Below are 14,031 nucleotides of genomic sequence, written 5' to 3' on the forward strand. Positions count from 1 at the left end.
AATTACATAAATTAAAAGTGATCGGACACCACTAACAACAAACTTGAATTCTAATCCTAAGACAAACGCAAATGGGATACTCTTCTACCTTTAGTTCGAGCTTCTTGGATTCATCGTCGTTGGATACCTAAATGGGAAAGAAAACTCTACCACGAGAGGGAGGTTATTCTTACCACTTTGGGTAGTAGAGTTACCTAAAATTGAACTTCCAAATGGAAAAATACTATCCCCCTGAGGGGTACCCTTTACTCTTTGGAATTTAATTTTGGGTTTAAGTATCACAAACTCAAAGACACTTTTACTACTCTTAACTTTGAATAAAATACATTTATATAAAAATAAAAATTATAGATTCTCCTGTAGGATTATCTTAAGCATTTAAATATAAATTAATCTCAAGCCGTTATATATATAATGAAATTAAAGTACTCAATCCAGCCACACTTAACCGTGCTCTTATTTATTTGGGGGCTAAGCAAGCTGGAGCACCTGTAACATTTATAATAATTATCATCATTTTTAGCCCCCTTTTTACTGCCCTTCAAGAGCACGACCATCTGCAGAAAACTCATTGAGCATCCAAATCATTTTTAACTTAAGGACTTAATCCATAGGTCATAATACAGTACAGCCAACGGCTGGGAACTCTCAGTTTTGCTTAATTCTCACCAAGAATAAAATTTTAAAATATTTGGATGGTACAAGCCATGAAGCATCTTCACCTGTAATACAGAAAGCATAGAAAAATAGTAATTAAGTTTTATTATTATTTTTTCATTTTAAAGTTTGATTGAGGTTTTTTGGATTTTAAAATCAATTATTAAATTTCTGGATTTGTTTGAATTTTTTAAATGCCTTAATTAAAGGGATCAAGTTTTAAATTTTTTATTAAAGTTGAATTTTGGAAATTTAATATTTTTTGAAATACTAAATATTAAGATGAGAAATTAGACTATAAGTTTGCTAGAATTAGATTTTTGCATATTTAGTTATGAATTTTAGAAGTTTAAGTTGAAATTTAAAATAAAATTGACTAAAAAGAATTTTTTAATTTTAAATGATTTTTTTGTTTGATATTTTTAATAAATATTAGAACTTAGATGAAGTTCAATGCCATTAATTTTGTTCAATTTGGCTTTATTTTTAAATAATTATGTTTTTTTTTAAAGTTTGGTTAATTATTTATTTTTTTAATTATTTAATAAGGAAGGTTTTGTTTGTTTTGATCCAAACTCATTCTAAACTATATGAAATCAGTTCCAAAGGTTAGGAATGATCCATGGGAATATTTTTATGTGTTTAGAATTTATTTGGAATTTTTTATGGAGTTTTTAATTTATTGGTCCAAAATGAACCCATGCATTTGAAAATTCAATTCATAAAAAACAATTCTGATCAAAACATGACCCAAGAAAATTAGGGTAGGTCATGGATAACCCCAAATATTTTCCATCCTAATTTGAGGTTAATTTGACCATTGGATTTTGAAAATTTTGAGAAGAATGGAAAGTAATCATTTATATTTTTCTCTAAATTCTATGATTAAAATAGTCTGAAATAAATTTTAAAATAATTTAGAGGTCAAGATCTTTCCAACAAGCCCAAGAACACTTAATTTGGATTAAAAATGAACTTTCCATGAATTTTTGAAGTTTTAAGCTTTTAAAATAAATTTTAAATACATTTTCAATTAATCTAACTGCCGGCCAGTCATTGGAATGACAGTGGCAGTGGCTTTCCTCATATGTGACACGTGACGTAATCTGATTGAGCCATTTGCCATGACTGCGAGAATATCAACCGTCTGATCTGCGCTAGATCGAATGGACAAACCATATTTTACCACAACAACGCATGTTTGGCCAAATGGTGGGGGTTCGAAACCCGCTGGCTATAGCGCGTAGTTCGGCTTGATCTCCACCATCTGATAGAAATACAAATGTGATCGAGCAACCTATATCGCTCCAAAAATCATAGTACAAAATGAACTAGGATTACAAATTCTCATAACTTTTGATTAAACCGTTCAAATTTTATGAAATTTGAAACATAGTATATAGATACCTTAATCTTTCAAGCTATGGAGTTTCAAGACTCCATGAATAGAGATTTCAGAGAAATCAACATTTGATCATATAACTTAAAATGAAGATAATTTACAATCTAGTTGATGGATTTTGATGATCTTGGGCTTGTTGGAAAGCTGGAGAGATCCTCACAACTTCCTTGAAGGCATTAGGACCTGGTTCTAGGTTGATGGAAAGATATCTTTGGATGTCTTGATTCTCTCTCTCTCTCTCTCTCTCTCACTCTCTCTCTCTCTCTCTCTCTCTCTCTTCACCAAAGTATGGTTTGGAAGCTTGGAAGAAGTGGGGAAAAGCTTAGAAAAGCCTTTCTTATAATTGTAGAGCTTAAATCACCATTTGGTTGGGCTAGAGACTACTGGAGATGGAGGTTTTTGGAAAATGAAAAGCCATCATCACTCTTGGAAGAGTTATGGTAGTTATCCCTTATCCCTTAGGTTTAGATGGCTAAGATTGAGTAGGGAAATCTTAGATTAATACCAAATATCCGTAAGGCTATCTAGATGTATGGGGAGAGTAAGTGGTGAGTATAACACATACCAATTCATGATGAGAGAGGGTAGTTTAATCTCTTAAAGCTTTTTTTAATCATTTGTTGAATTGTTTTACTAATCAACAAGTCAAACCTTGCTGAGGTGGCAGTGAAGGGAACATAAGGAGCTAGAAAAGTGAGTTGGAAAGGATTAGAAGCAATCTACTTAGAGTTTGAGTGAGTAAACATACACATGTGGGAGTTTGACCAAGCTATGTTTAGTTGACTTGGTGAAATCCATCATGATTTGACTCATGGTGAGTTTAGAGACACTTGAGCCATGGATTGAATGCATTTGAGGATTTGATGGGGCTTAAAAAAGATTGATTTAATTGAGTGCATTAAACTAAGTCATATAGCTTAACTTTGACCAATCATAGACTCAGTTGACTAGGTCAACTATTGATTGGGTCGAAGATCCAATCATGGTTAAATCTCTAGGAGAAGTGATCAAGTAAGCTAGAGAGGATTTGGAATTGATCTGGAGTTTGATTGGGTGTAAATAAGTTTAAGGGTTGATTGGGTCAACCTAGGTTGACTTGGTCAACTATGTTAACTCAGGACCTAGGTCAAGGTTAAACAAATTTGAAATGATAAATGGGGTCTATTGGAGGTAGTTTCAGGAGTCAAATTGGTCATCTGGGTTAAAATCGCATATTTGGGTCATTAATGCGTTATTGGATTAAACTAGGTTGACTTGGTCAACCAAGTTGACCCAGGGGATGGCTTTGGGCTAAACAGATTTTAAATAATATTTTGAGTATAGTGGAGGTGATCCCAAGGGTTAGAATAGTCATTTGGGTCAATTTGACTATTTGGACCCTTAAGGGGCTATTTTGGTCAACCCCAATTGACTTGATCAACCATGCCAAATCAAATCTTGAGTTTGGGGTTCAAAAGCTCCTAAATGATATTTGGGATTCATTGGAAGAGGTTTCAAGGGTTGAAGAGATTGAACAATGTTGAGTTTTGTCCAAAAGTCCAAAAAATTAAAGAGTATTTTGGTAATTTGTTCCCTGATCAGTTCTAGGTCAAATCGAATCCTACAAAATATAGTTTACTGGTCAACATTCAATAACGAAGGTTATGAACATGGTTAAGGGTTTTAGGACAGGGCCCATGGTCAAAATCAACAAAGGGATTGGTCCAATAGCATAGGCCATAAATATTTTAAGGTTTTATAGTTTTTGGATTTTAATCCAGTTTCTGGGGTTAGAGGTTTCAAAATGAACTCAAATTTGGAGGGTAGAGCCTAGGGGTATGCCTAATCAATATGCAAGTAATAGATCATGATTTGGGGGTCATTTCAGTGAGGTTTGAAATGTTTGAAAAATCATTGAAAAAGGGTTTCAAGACTTAGCCCTTTAGCATTATATTTTGGTCTAGATTTTTGGGTTTGATCAGAATTCTGGATTTAAATACTTGAATTTGAATTATTCACATCATTCACAATTTATTGGATGATTTTAAATGACTAGATAGGATTGAAATTAGATTAGATGCTGGTTTGAAGGCTAGATTGAGGTTTGAATTGGAGTTTAAATTTTGAACTAGATTAAATCTCTAGATGATTGACACTTAGAAGAATATCAACCATCATATTAACAAACAAAAATTTGGAAAAAAACTTTATGACCTCATACAAAAATGAGGTCAACATGTTGGTGGAGAGGGAGCTGCTACCATGGGAAATGTTAATATAAGAGTTGTTATGATTTTGCTTAATGATCAAATGGTGTCTGTGTAAAACTATATAAATCAATGGGATTCCAGTGGTGTTAAATTATTTGTCAGAATAAGCTAGGGGGATTTTATAACAAAAGCTCAATACATTGTGGAATATCTTGAAAGCCTGGGAGGATTAGCGCTGAGTATTGCAAAGTGTCTTGTATTGGAGCGTGCCCTGTATAGTAGCTATATAGGTTGATTTTATTTTCCTTTTTTCAATCAATGTATCTTTTTGTGAACCCGAGCAAGACTTTCCTTTTCATGAATACAATATTTAGCTTCTTACAATGACCAACAAATATTTATCTTTTTTAAAATTTCATCGAATAGTACAAGGTGGAAGGTGTGCCCGGATTCTAAGAACAACCATTGTGGAAATTGGGAGAAAGTTTTATATGATTCTTTTAATCTTATAATAACAAGAGGGAATGGCATGCTCTTCCATATTGAATTTGATTTAGGATGTTTTAATCTCCGCGTACCATGTTTGGACTATAAATAGGAGAGGTGGGCCCTTGAGAATGAGATATATACTTTGCCTCTTTAATTTTTTCTATTCTTGAATACCTCTTTTGACATGTCTCGCTTATGCAAGGGTGCTAGTAAGTTAATTTGTTAGATGGGCTTTCCTATGAATGATCTTACAAAAGAGTACGCTGAGCATGTCTTCCAAGCTTTTCACTATTCTCATACCGATTAATTAGTGAGGTTGGCAAAGGATGATGAGCAAATTAACATTATACTAGATGAAGAATTGTTTATTCCCATAGATCACTTGATGTTGTAGCTACGATGTCCTCTTTGGGTCAAGATAAAATAAGCCTTGAATTTCCATGGAGTCATTTCTGCTCAACTTTCACTAAACTCAAGGGCGTATTGATTATGTTGTTTGCTTCTTTCTGTGTGAATTCAATTTTTCATGGTCGCTAAACTTGTTCAAGCATGTTTTTTATGGCAAAGGCATCTTAAGAATTCTTCATCCAATTTTCGCAAGCTTTCGACTAGATATATAGTAAGCTTGGGGAATAACGTGTGAGAATCGAAGTCAAAGCTTGTTATTTTGAGCAAGGTTGTGAAAACCGAATAACAAACCAAAAGAAGAAGAGGTTTATGGTTCGACTAGTTGAAGCTGGGTCGAACCGGATGACGTAGTAAATAATAAATTATATAAAAAAACTCACAATAAAATTTAATTCTTTATAATATATAATTAAATATATTAAAAATTAAATAGATAAAAATAAAGTATTATTAACTAAATAAGTAATATTTCCTTTAAAAAATTATTCAAATTAAAAAAAAAAATTAATTATTTAAATGGGATGGTTTGGTGCACAGTCGGTTTTTAAGGCTGAACCGGACCGACCTTCACACAGGTTCACAGTTGAATTGGTCAAACGCCGTCCAATCTGAATTTTAAAATCTTGATTTTGAGTGTACTCAGATGAAAGGTGTTGATTACTTTGATAGCACCGAGGTAAAAGAAGTTGGTCCTTTCTGGATTATCTTCTGGAGAGGAGGTGGTATTGGCTTTTGTGAAGAATTAACTATTGATTATTCAACATCATGTCACATATCAAAATATTCATAGGACTTTTATAGTAAGTGGCTCACTTGTCTTAATGCGATGAAGTATTTTCCTCGTTATGATATTATGCATGTCTTTATAAGGAAGTTCACCTGTTGCACTTTCCCTGCAGACCTGACATCTCTAAAGATGGTTGCAATAGCAATAATGAGGTTGAAGGAGAAGCCTTCTTTGGTCACTTTTGAAGTTTATCGAGAGGTTTGCTTGAAGAATCAGTGAGTTACTTGGTGCTAGGGGCAAAGAGATCATGGGTGCTAGAGGGGTAGAGCTATCCTTAGCAGTGTAAGTTTGCCAATCTGGCTTTTGAGCTGGCATGTGCTCCACTCATTAATAAAGGGTCGATCTTGTCAACTAATGAGCTCAATTTCAAGCTCAAATTAGAGCTCGTTTGATAAATGGACTCAAGCTCGAGCTTGGCTCGTTAGCTCATGAGTTAGCTCGTATCATCATTTTTATATATTAAATTTAATAAAAATATCTATCATTAAATTTCTTTTGATAAAATTTTTCATTTTTCTATAAAAATTAAGCTGTTAGGAAAGTTGAGGTATTATATTTGACTTATGTTAAGAAAGGTAGAGCTAGACCATAAAAGACTTGTTTATAAAATATTAGAAATGATCTTTCTTTATTAGATTTAAATAAGAATCTGACTTTTAACATGACAAAATGGCGAAAAATGATTCATGTAGCCGACCCCACATACTGGGACAAAGGCTTAATGTTGTTGTTGTTATTGTTGTATAAAAATTAAGTTGAAAGCATTTTTTTAAAGATAAAATGGCAAAGTTCTTGTTATATTCATACAATAGTTAAAGCATTGTTACAATACTTTTATTTTCTTGACAAAAATGCTACACTATAAGTTTACGACCATCAAACATTAAAATGATTAATAAAAAAGTTACTGCTCACCCTCCTAACTTTATATTTTGTACTCCACTCCTTCTTTGATGAGTTACCTAAGACTTATCTATGAGCTGCCTCTATAATATCTTTTCTGATGAGTTTTCATAGCCTTCTCCGGTGAGCTACCAGAGCCTTCTCCAGAGTCAAGCTACCACTAGCCACGGTAATACCTTTTCCACGAGCTACAAAAGCTTTGACCATTGAGTAATAAAGTCGAGTGTGATTTTTTAGATATTTTGATGAGCTCAAGATTAAGCTCGAGTTTAAGCTTACTCTTATTTTAATAATATAAGCTTGAGTTAGGCATGACTCAAGCTCGACTCGACTCATTTACACTCTTAGCTATCCTCCCCCACCTGTGAGGGGAACAGAAGCTATAAAATATTCTAACAAGGAGGAAGTGCTAGCCGAGCTGACGTCTATAGGTGATAATATTATTACACCGAGTAAAGGAAAAGAGCTTGCCTGTTACACTGAAGCCTTAGAGGAGTCTAGGGGTTACATACATTTAGATGATAATAAGGTTCACCCTCCATTGAGAAGTGTACTGTGAGTGAGGATCAAGGTCTTGTTTTAGTATCCAATTAGTGCTTCTGGAAAGGTAAGGTACTCGAAAATGCTGAGCTAGAGAAGTTCATATCAAAGTTTGATCCTCACGAGTTGGTTTGCTCAGCCATGAACTCATTGGCTAATTCTTTGTAGAAGATATTTTTAACAAGCATCATCTAAGTTTAATTAATATAGCTGATAGCCTGAGCGATATAAAGAAGCTCATCCAGGTTGACCTAGAGGAAGAGAGGAATATTCATTTGAATATGACAAAGAAGCTGAATCTAATAGAGAAGAAGATCATCTGACTGAAGAATCAACATCAATTTGAATTGGACTCGGTGAAGACTGTAGCGATCTTAGTCGTGGAGGCTAAAGATCGGGTTGAGGTGATTGCTGCTGATTTTACTACGATCGTAAAGGTCAAGGAACATGTTGAAGAAATCATTATTAACTTGGCTGAGAAGCTAGAAGAGATTCTCCATAATGTTCATGACAAAGACTTTATGTGTTTACTAGGTGCCATTATTTTGATGGGTAACTGATTGCATTCAAAGGCTGATGGCTACATGCCATTCCAGATATGAGGATCCTTCCTATTACTTCAAAAACGTTCTTGATAGTGATAGTGAAAAAGATAGTGAAGGAACGAGTGTGACTAATAATTGAGCTGCATCAGGCCAAATTTTATGATTTTGTTGTACTTTTGATTTAATGCACGCATAGATATAAAGAGATTCTTTTATAACTTAGTTATTTTTCATACCTTATCATATAAAAGTGGTGATACTAGTTAGTTTTTATGTATTAATATTAAGCATGTTGAGCTTTTTGTGAAGAATTGAGACTACAAACTTTCTTTCTTTTTGATATACAGGTTGATCTTCTTGACTTAGTGGTGAGCAAGCTTATTGCTTATGTGAAGTCACCTGTGATGGTCTACAACTTATGTCAGACTCTTGGACTTCATGGGGCTAACCATCAAGACTAGTTGGAAGAGGGGATCCATGCTATGCCCTTATTGCGAAGCTGGTCGAATTAAAGGGAGAGGGAATCACCTGTCATGACTATTCACAGTTATCATCTGCAGTGCGAGACTTCACTGATTGAGAAAGAAATCATGTGCTACTTTTTATGGAGCTTGTCACAAAAGGAGAGGGTAGACCCTATAGTGGATAATGGCACGTGGTGCCTGTAGTTTCCTAAAGTGCTAGGCACTTAAGGCTTGACTTTTATTGAGGATTCACATGCTACACATTATGGAGCTTGTCATGATGGGAGGAGTCAGCCAATAGTGGCTTAAGCTAGCTTTTTACTATTGATGATGTGATCCTTGTCTATATAGGGAAATATTTATCCTTTTTTTACAAAACAATAAATATTTTGGGAGGTGAAATAGATTACCTCATAATTACAGGTGGCACATTTATTATGATTTGTATTTCAATGTCCTTTATATTTAATGATTAATTGTCACCCTTTATGGCTTTTAGCGTGTTGCTTCACAATCTTTCATTTATAAATAAAATGAGTGGGTTCTTTGGAGTGTGAATAAACTTGTTTGTTGGTTACATTTGTTGAGATGGTGGTATTCCTTAAGCCAACTTTTTGAGGATAAGCTTACCTTCTAATGGTTGGCATCTCTGCGAGCTTTCGTCAAATTTTTTGTACTTCTTCCTGTGAAATTTGGAATAAAAAGAAAGTGAAATGAAATGTGTCTTCCTTCCCAATGTTAGCCTTTCGATGTAAATGGATTTCTTACATAAGAGGTGGCTTGTAGCTCCATTTTTTGGGAAAAGTGAAAGGGAAAATAGCTTGGGTGCTATAAGATAGTGTCATGTTCATGATTTCCATATTTTCTTTTCTCTTGCTTTGATTCTTCAAGGTGAAGACATTAGTTGAAGCGCATATGAGATGATACACTAGTTGACTATCGCTAAGAGGGTTGAGGAGCTTATTCAACCTCATCGAGCAGGTCGGGAAGTTCATTCTTCTTGCTGAGTCACTTGGTAGAATGTGGCACTTGTTTGTAGGAAGGAGAGTTGCATGAGAGGCTCCTGATTTCTTTTTAATGAAATACTTTCTAAGGGAGAGGAGAGATGTCAGGTGATAAAAATGGAAAAATGAGGGTTGAGATTTATCTTATCATTCCTCTTAACATTTCAGAGTTGCTCTCCTTGACAGGGGTTATTTCACTAGAAAATAGATTGAGCCCTTTGGGGAAGTGTATATATAAAAGCTTCTAATAAAATATATAAAATAAAAATTATTTTTATCACTATTATTCATTTTTACCATTTCGCTGAGATTCTTAATTGAGAAATACCTATTTTTTCTATGTTTACTTGTTCTTACTTCATGCTAGCAAACAACATTGTAAATTTTTCTCAAGTGAATGATTGATGAAACTCTATTCCTATAAAAAAAGATGGCTTGTTTATTTGTGTTATTTGGGTTGAATTTGAAAGCGGTTTTGAAAAGTTTAGTTTTTTTTTTTTGGGAATTTTAACTTAGTATTTCAACCTCAAAATCGAATAGTTCATTACGAATAATATAACGCCCTTGGAGGTGATGATATCATTTCTTAATGGGTTTAGGCCGGTAATGAAACTAAAAATTTTATTTCGATTATAATATTTAAATCGAAGGAAGAAATACGTATAACCTTAAAGGATCCAAATGACGTTCTAACTGAATTTTACTCTCATAACCTAGATGAAACACCATTATCTTCATATTCAAAGTTATGGCAATACTTGATATATCTTTCCAAGAGAAAAGATATCACATATTATTGATTAATCAATTATGACAATAATGATTTTTGTTGATTTAATTTTCCAAAAAAAGACTGGTTAAGTTTTGAAAATTGAATATGAAAAGTAGATTTGGGTTCTAAATCTTCTACGAGCACAAGCCCTCGTAATTAATTACATCGTAGTAAGGTTGAATTTCTTATGAATACTCTCGATTACAATAATGGTAGAAATTAAGTTTAGATATTTTCTAAGAGTGGTATCAAAGAAAGTGAGTTTAGAATTTGAATAGGGATTATATAGAGTTTTGAACACTTATTTTTGAAGTCAATGGAGGAGGAGTAGGAGACACTTTGGGAATTTGGAATAATTTAGAAGTGCCTCAGCAAAAGCTAAGTGTTGGGCATTAAATTTTTTTTTAAGAAAAATTTTTATTTGAGTTTAATAATTTTTTAGAAATTTAGGATTATATTTCTGGAGGTTGGAGTCTTATGATTTAAAATCTGTCCTTGATATTAAATCTAAATTGGGAACTTAATAATAGTGACTTGAACTTAGTTAATGCAATGCAAATAAGGACTTACCCCAGCCTGTATTAGACAACTAGTTAACCACCTAGCCCATTAAAATTCATAAGTTCGATTTTTTTTTTGAAAGAATGCTATGGACGTTATTGTTAAAATTTTTAGAATTGGATTCATGTTTATAGCAGATCTTAATTGGTCCCTTGACTTATGTTGGGTAAAAAATGCTTAAAACGAATGCAATTAAAATTTTAAATAATTTTAATGCAATGTATACTAATCGACTTGATTAAATGCATAAAATGTATATGAAGCGATTTTTAAAAGAGGATTAAAATTTATTGTTTCCTATAGATTGTACAATATCTCCTTGACAAATCTACACCTTCAAAGGCTTGGTGGTATACCAAAACCTACAGGCTGGAAGGTACCTAACGAGGAGGAGAAGGAAAAAATATGATTAAGCTAACTCCTGACGATCTCGGACTTACTTCTTGGATGGTTAGAGTTGTTATATTAGCTTAAAATTTTTAATTGGTTTTAAGTAGAAAATTATTTTTTAGCATACCCTCACGAGCCTCAGCATATGCATGCTAAAATAAAAATAGTATGCAATAAAAAAAAACTAAGAAAAATAAGCATTTATAATTGCAATAAAAAAATCAAACAAATTAATTAAACAAATATTCATAGGAAAATTTCCTATTTATTGCAACCCAGAATTTATATAAATTAAAAGTGGTCAGGTACCACTGATGACAAACTCGGATTCTAATTCTAGGATTGATAGAAGTTGACTTTGAGTGGGGCACTCTTTATTTTCAACTCCTTGTCCTCTTCTCTGGGCTCATTAGATTCATCATATATGGATACCAAAATAAAAAAGAAAACTCTTCCCCCGAAGGGGAGGTTATTCTTTTCACTTTGAGTATTAAAGTGATCCAAATTTAGGCTTCCAAATAGAAAAGGATCCTCCCCTAAGAGTTGTTCTTTCCTCTTTGGAATCCAAATTTAGATCTATGTATCCTAACTCAAATGTCTAACTTTCACAACTCTTAACTTTAAACAAATGACATTAATATTAAAACAAAAAATCTAGACTCTCATGTAGGGTTATTCTAAGCAATGAAAATCAAATCAATCCCAAGCATTATATATATATATATATAACAAAACTCAGCCACGCTTGACCACGCTCCTCTGATTTTAAGGTGGGCTTAAGCAATATTAGCACATTCATATAAATTCGTCAGTTAAATAATTAACTTTGTCCCCTTGATTTATGGCTCTCTATGAGCGTAACCACATATAAAAAACTCAGTAAGCAACCATATCGTTCCTAACATAATGTTATTCTATCAGCATTATATTAATTCACAAGTTATAGTTAACGTAAGTAAACACACACATCAATCAATTTTCAATTACAACATGCAATAAAAACTCAAAAAATTAAGCACACATCAATAAAAAGTAAACACCAACCTATCATATACTCTTGGTTGTCCTAACAAACCATCTAAAGTTTGTAAGGTAGGCTGCGTGACTTGAGTATTTCTTAAGTTAGGCAATTTGTTAAAGTTATCTAGTATTCAATTTGTTAAAGTATTTCTTAAGTATATTTTAATTATTAAATAGTTACTACCTTTATTGTCATCGAGGCCATGAAGTTTATTTCACCTTCCATATGTCTAAGGTAATAGCCTCGTAGGCCCGGGTTACTGTTGTTAATTAAGTTAATTTAATTAGTTAGGGATTAGAGGTTGATAAATTTTAATCAAAATGATTGATTACTGGTTTGAATGATTAAATAAGAATTTTCTAGAATTTTAAGTGAATTAATGAATTTTTAGAATTTTGAAATTATTTAATAACATTAATTAAGGGGCCAAAAGTTAACTTTTAGAATTAAAGTATTTTTTTTGGAACTTTAATATTTTTTCTTAATTATTAGACCTTAAGATAGGTAATTAGGCTTTGAGTTTGCTCAATTTGAAATTTTGTACATTAAGTTTTTTTTTTTTTTTTTTTTTTTTGAGGTTTTCACTTAATTTTGAATTATGGTTGACCAAGGAGTTAACTTTTTTACCTTGATTTAATATTGGAGTTTCTACACTTTTAGAATTAATTAGGTTTGAATGGATTTGAGTTTGATTTAATTGGATTTTTCTAGAATTATTATTGATTTTTCAAAGTTTAGCTTTTTTGGATTTTTTAAAATTGCCTAATTACGAAAATTTTTTAGATTTTATTTCAAATCAGTCCTAAACCTCTTGGAATCATCTCCAAGAGTGAGAAATGACCTAAAGGGATGTTTCCAAATTTTTAGGGATTTTATGGAATTTTTAAATATTTTTAATTAACTAATCTAATTAATTATTAATTTTGTTTTGAAATTAAATGAAAGTTAAATTAAAGGTCTGATCATGGAGATTTTAATTTTCATGAATTAAGGATTCAATTATGAGAAATTAGAGTTATTATATAAATTTTCAGGATTTAACATAAATTAATTATGAATTAATTAAGAAAAAGGGTCAATTCTAGGAAGGGATTTGGGGGTTCTTAGTTGGTGGACAAAATAGGCACCAATTCTAGTGAAACTTGGGCCATGAGATCACCTGATCTCAAGGCCCAAGCCCACTGAATTTGGGTCCAAATTGAATCCCTTAAGGTGGTTAACCAAACAACCATAGGTAACAACTAGGTTACCTTAAAAAATGCTAGCTCACTATCCTAAGCTTGGAGGGGAATAAAATTAATGGCTCTCTTGGGCTAAACAATATCAACACACAAACATTCAATTCTTAATTCCCTTTGGAAATATCATAAAACTAATTTGAACATATGGATCAAACCATGTCCTCTAAGTTTAAATTGAGTCAAACATCCCCTTAAACATTTCAAATAGGAAAAATAAAATTTGGACATGTCAAGAACATGCCCAAATTCAATTTCCCAAAGTCAAACTTAGTTTGAATGGGTAGGAGTGTATGAGAAGTTTGGTCAAACTTAGTTGACTTGGTCAACCAAGTTGACCTAGGGTCAAGGGTTGGGTCCATTAAGTTCAAATTGATCATATGAACTCAATGAAAGTGGTCCCATGCCAAGGGGGCTCATTTGGTTTGAAATGGATGCTTAAATCCTTTAGGGCCACTTTGGTCAACCATGGTGGACTTGGTCTACCAAGTCAAACCAGAGAGTGGATTTGGATCTAATGTGTCCATAATGATGTTTAGGATTCATTAGAATAGGTTTTAAGGTTTTATATGGCTAGGCCATGTTGAAATTTGGGGAAAAGCCAAAAATCTCTTTAAAGGGTATTTTAGTCATTTTGACCCCTAATAAACAATGGGTCAAA

The sequence above is a fragment of the Dendrobium catenatum genome, unplaced genomic scaffold (assembly GCF_001605985.2).
Source record: "Dendrobium catenatum unplaced genomic scaffold, ASM160598v2 fragScaff_scaffold_151, whole genome shotgun sequence".
Lineage (NCBI taxonomy): Eukaryota > Viridiplantae > Streptophyta > Magnoliopsida > Asparagales > Orchidaceae > Dendrobium > Dendrobium catenatum.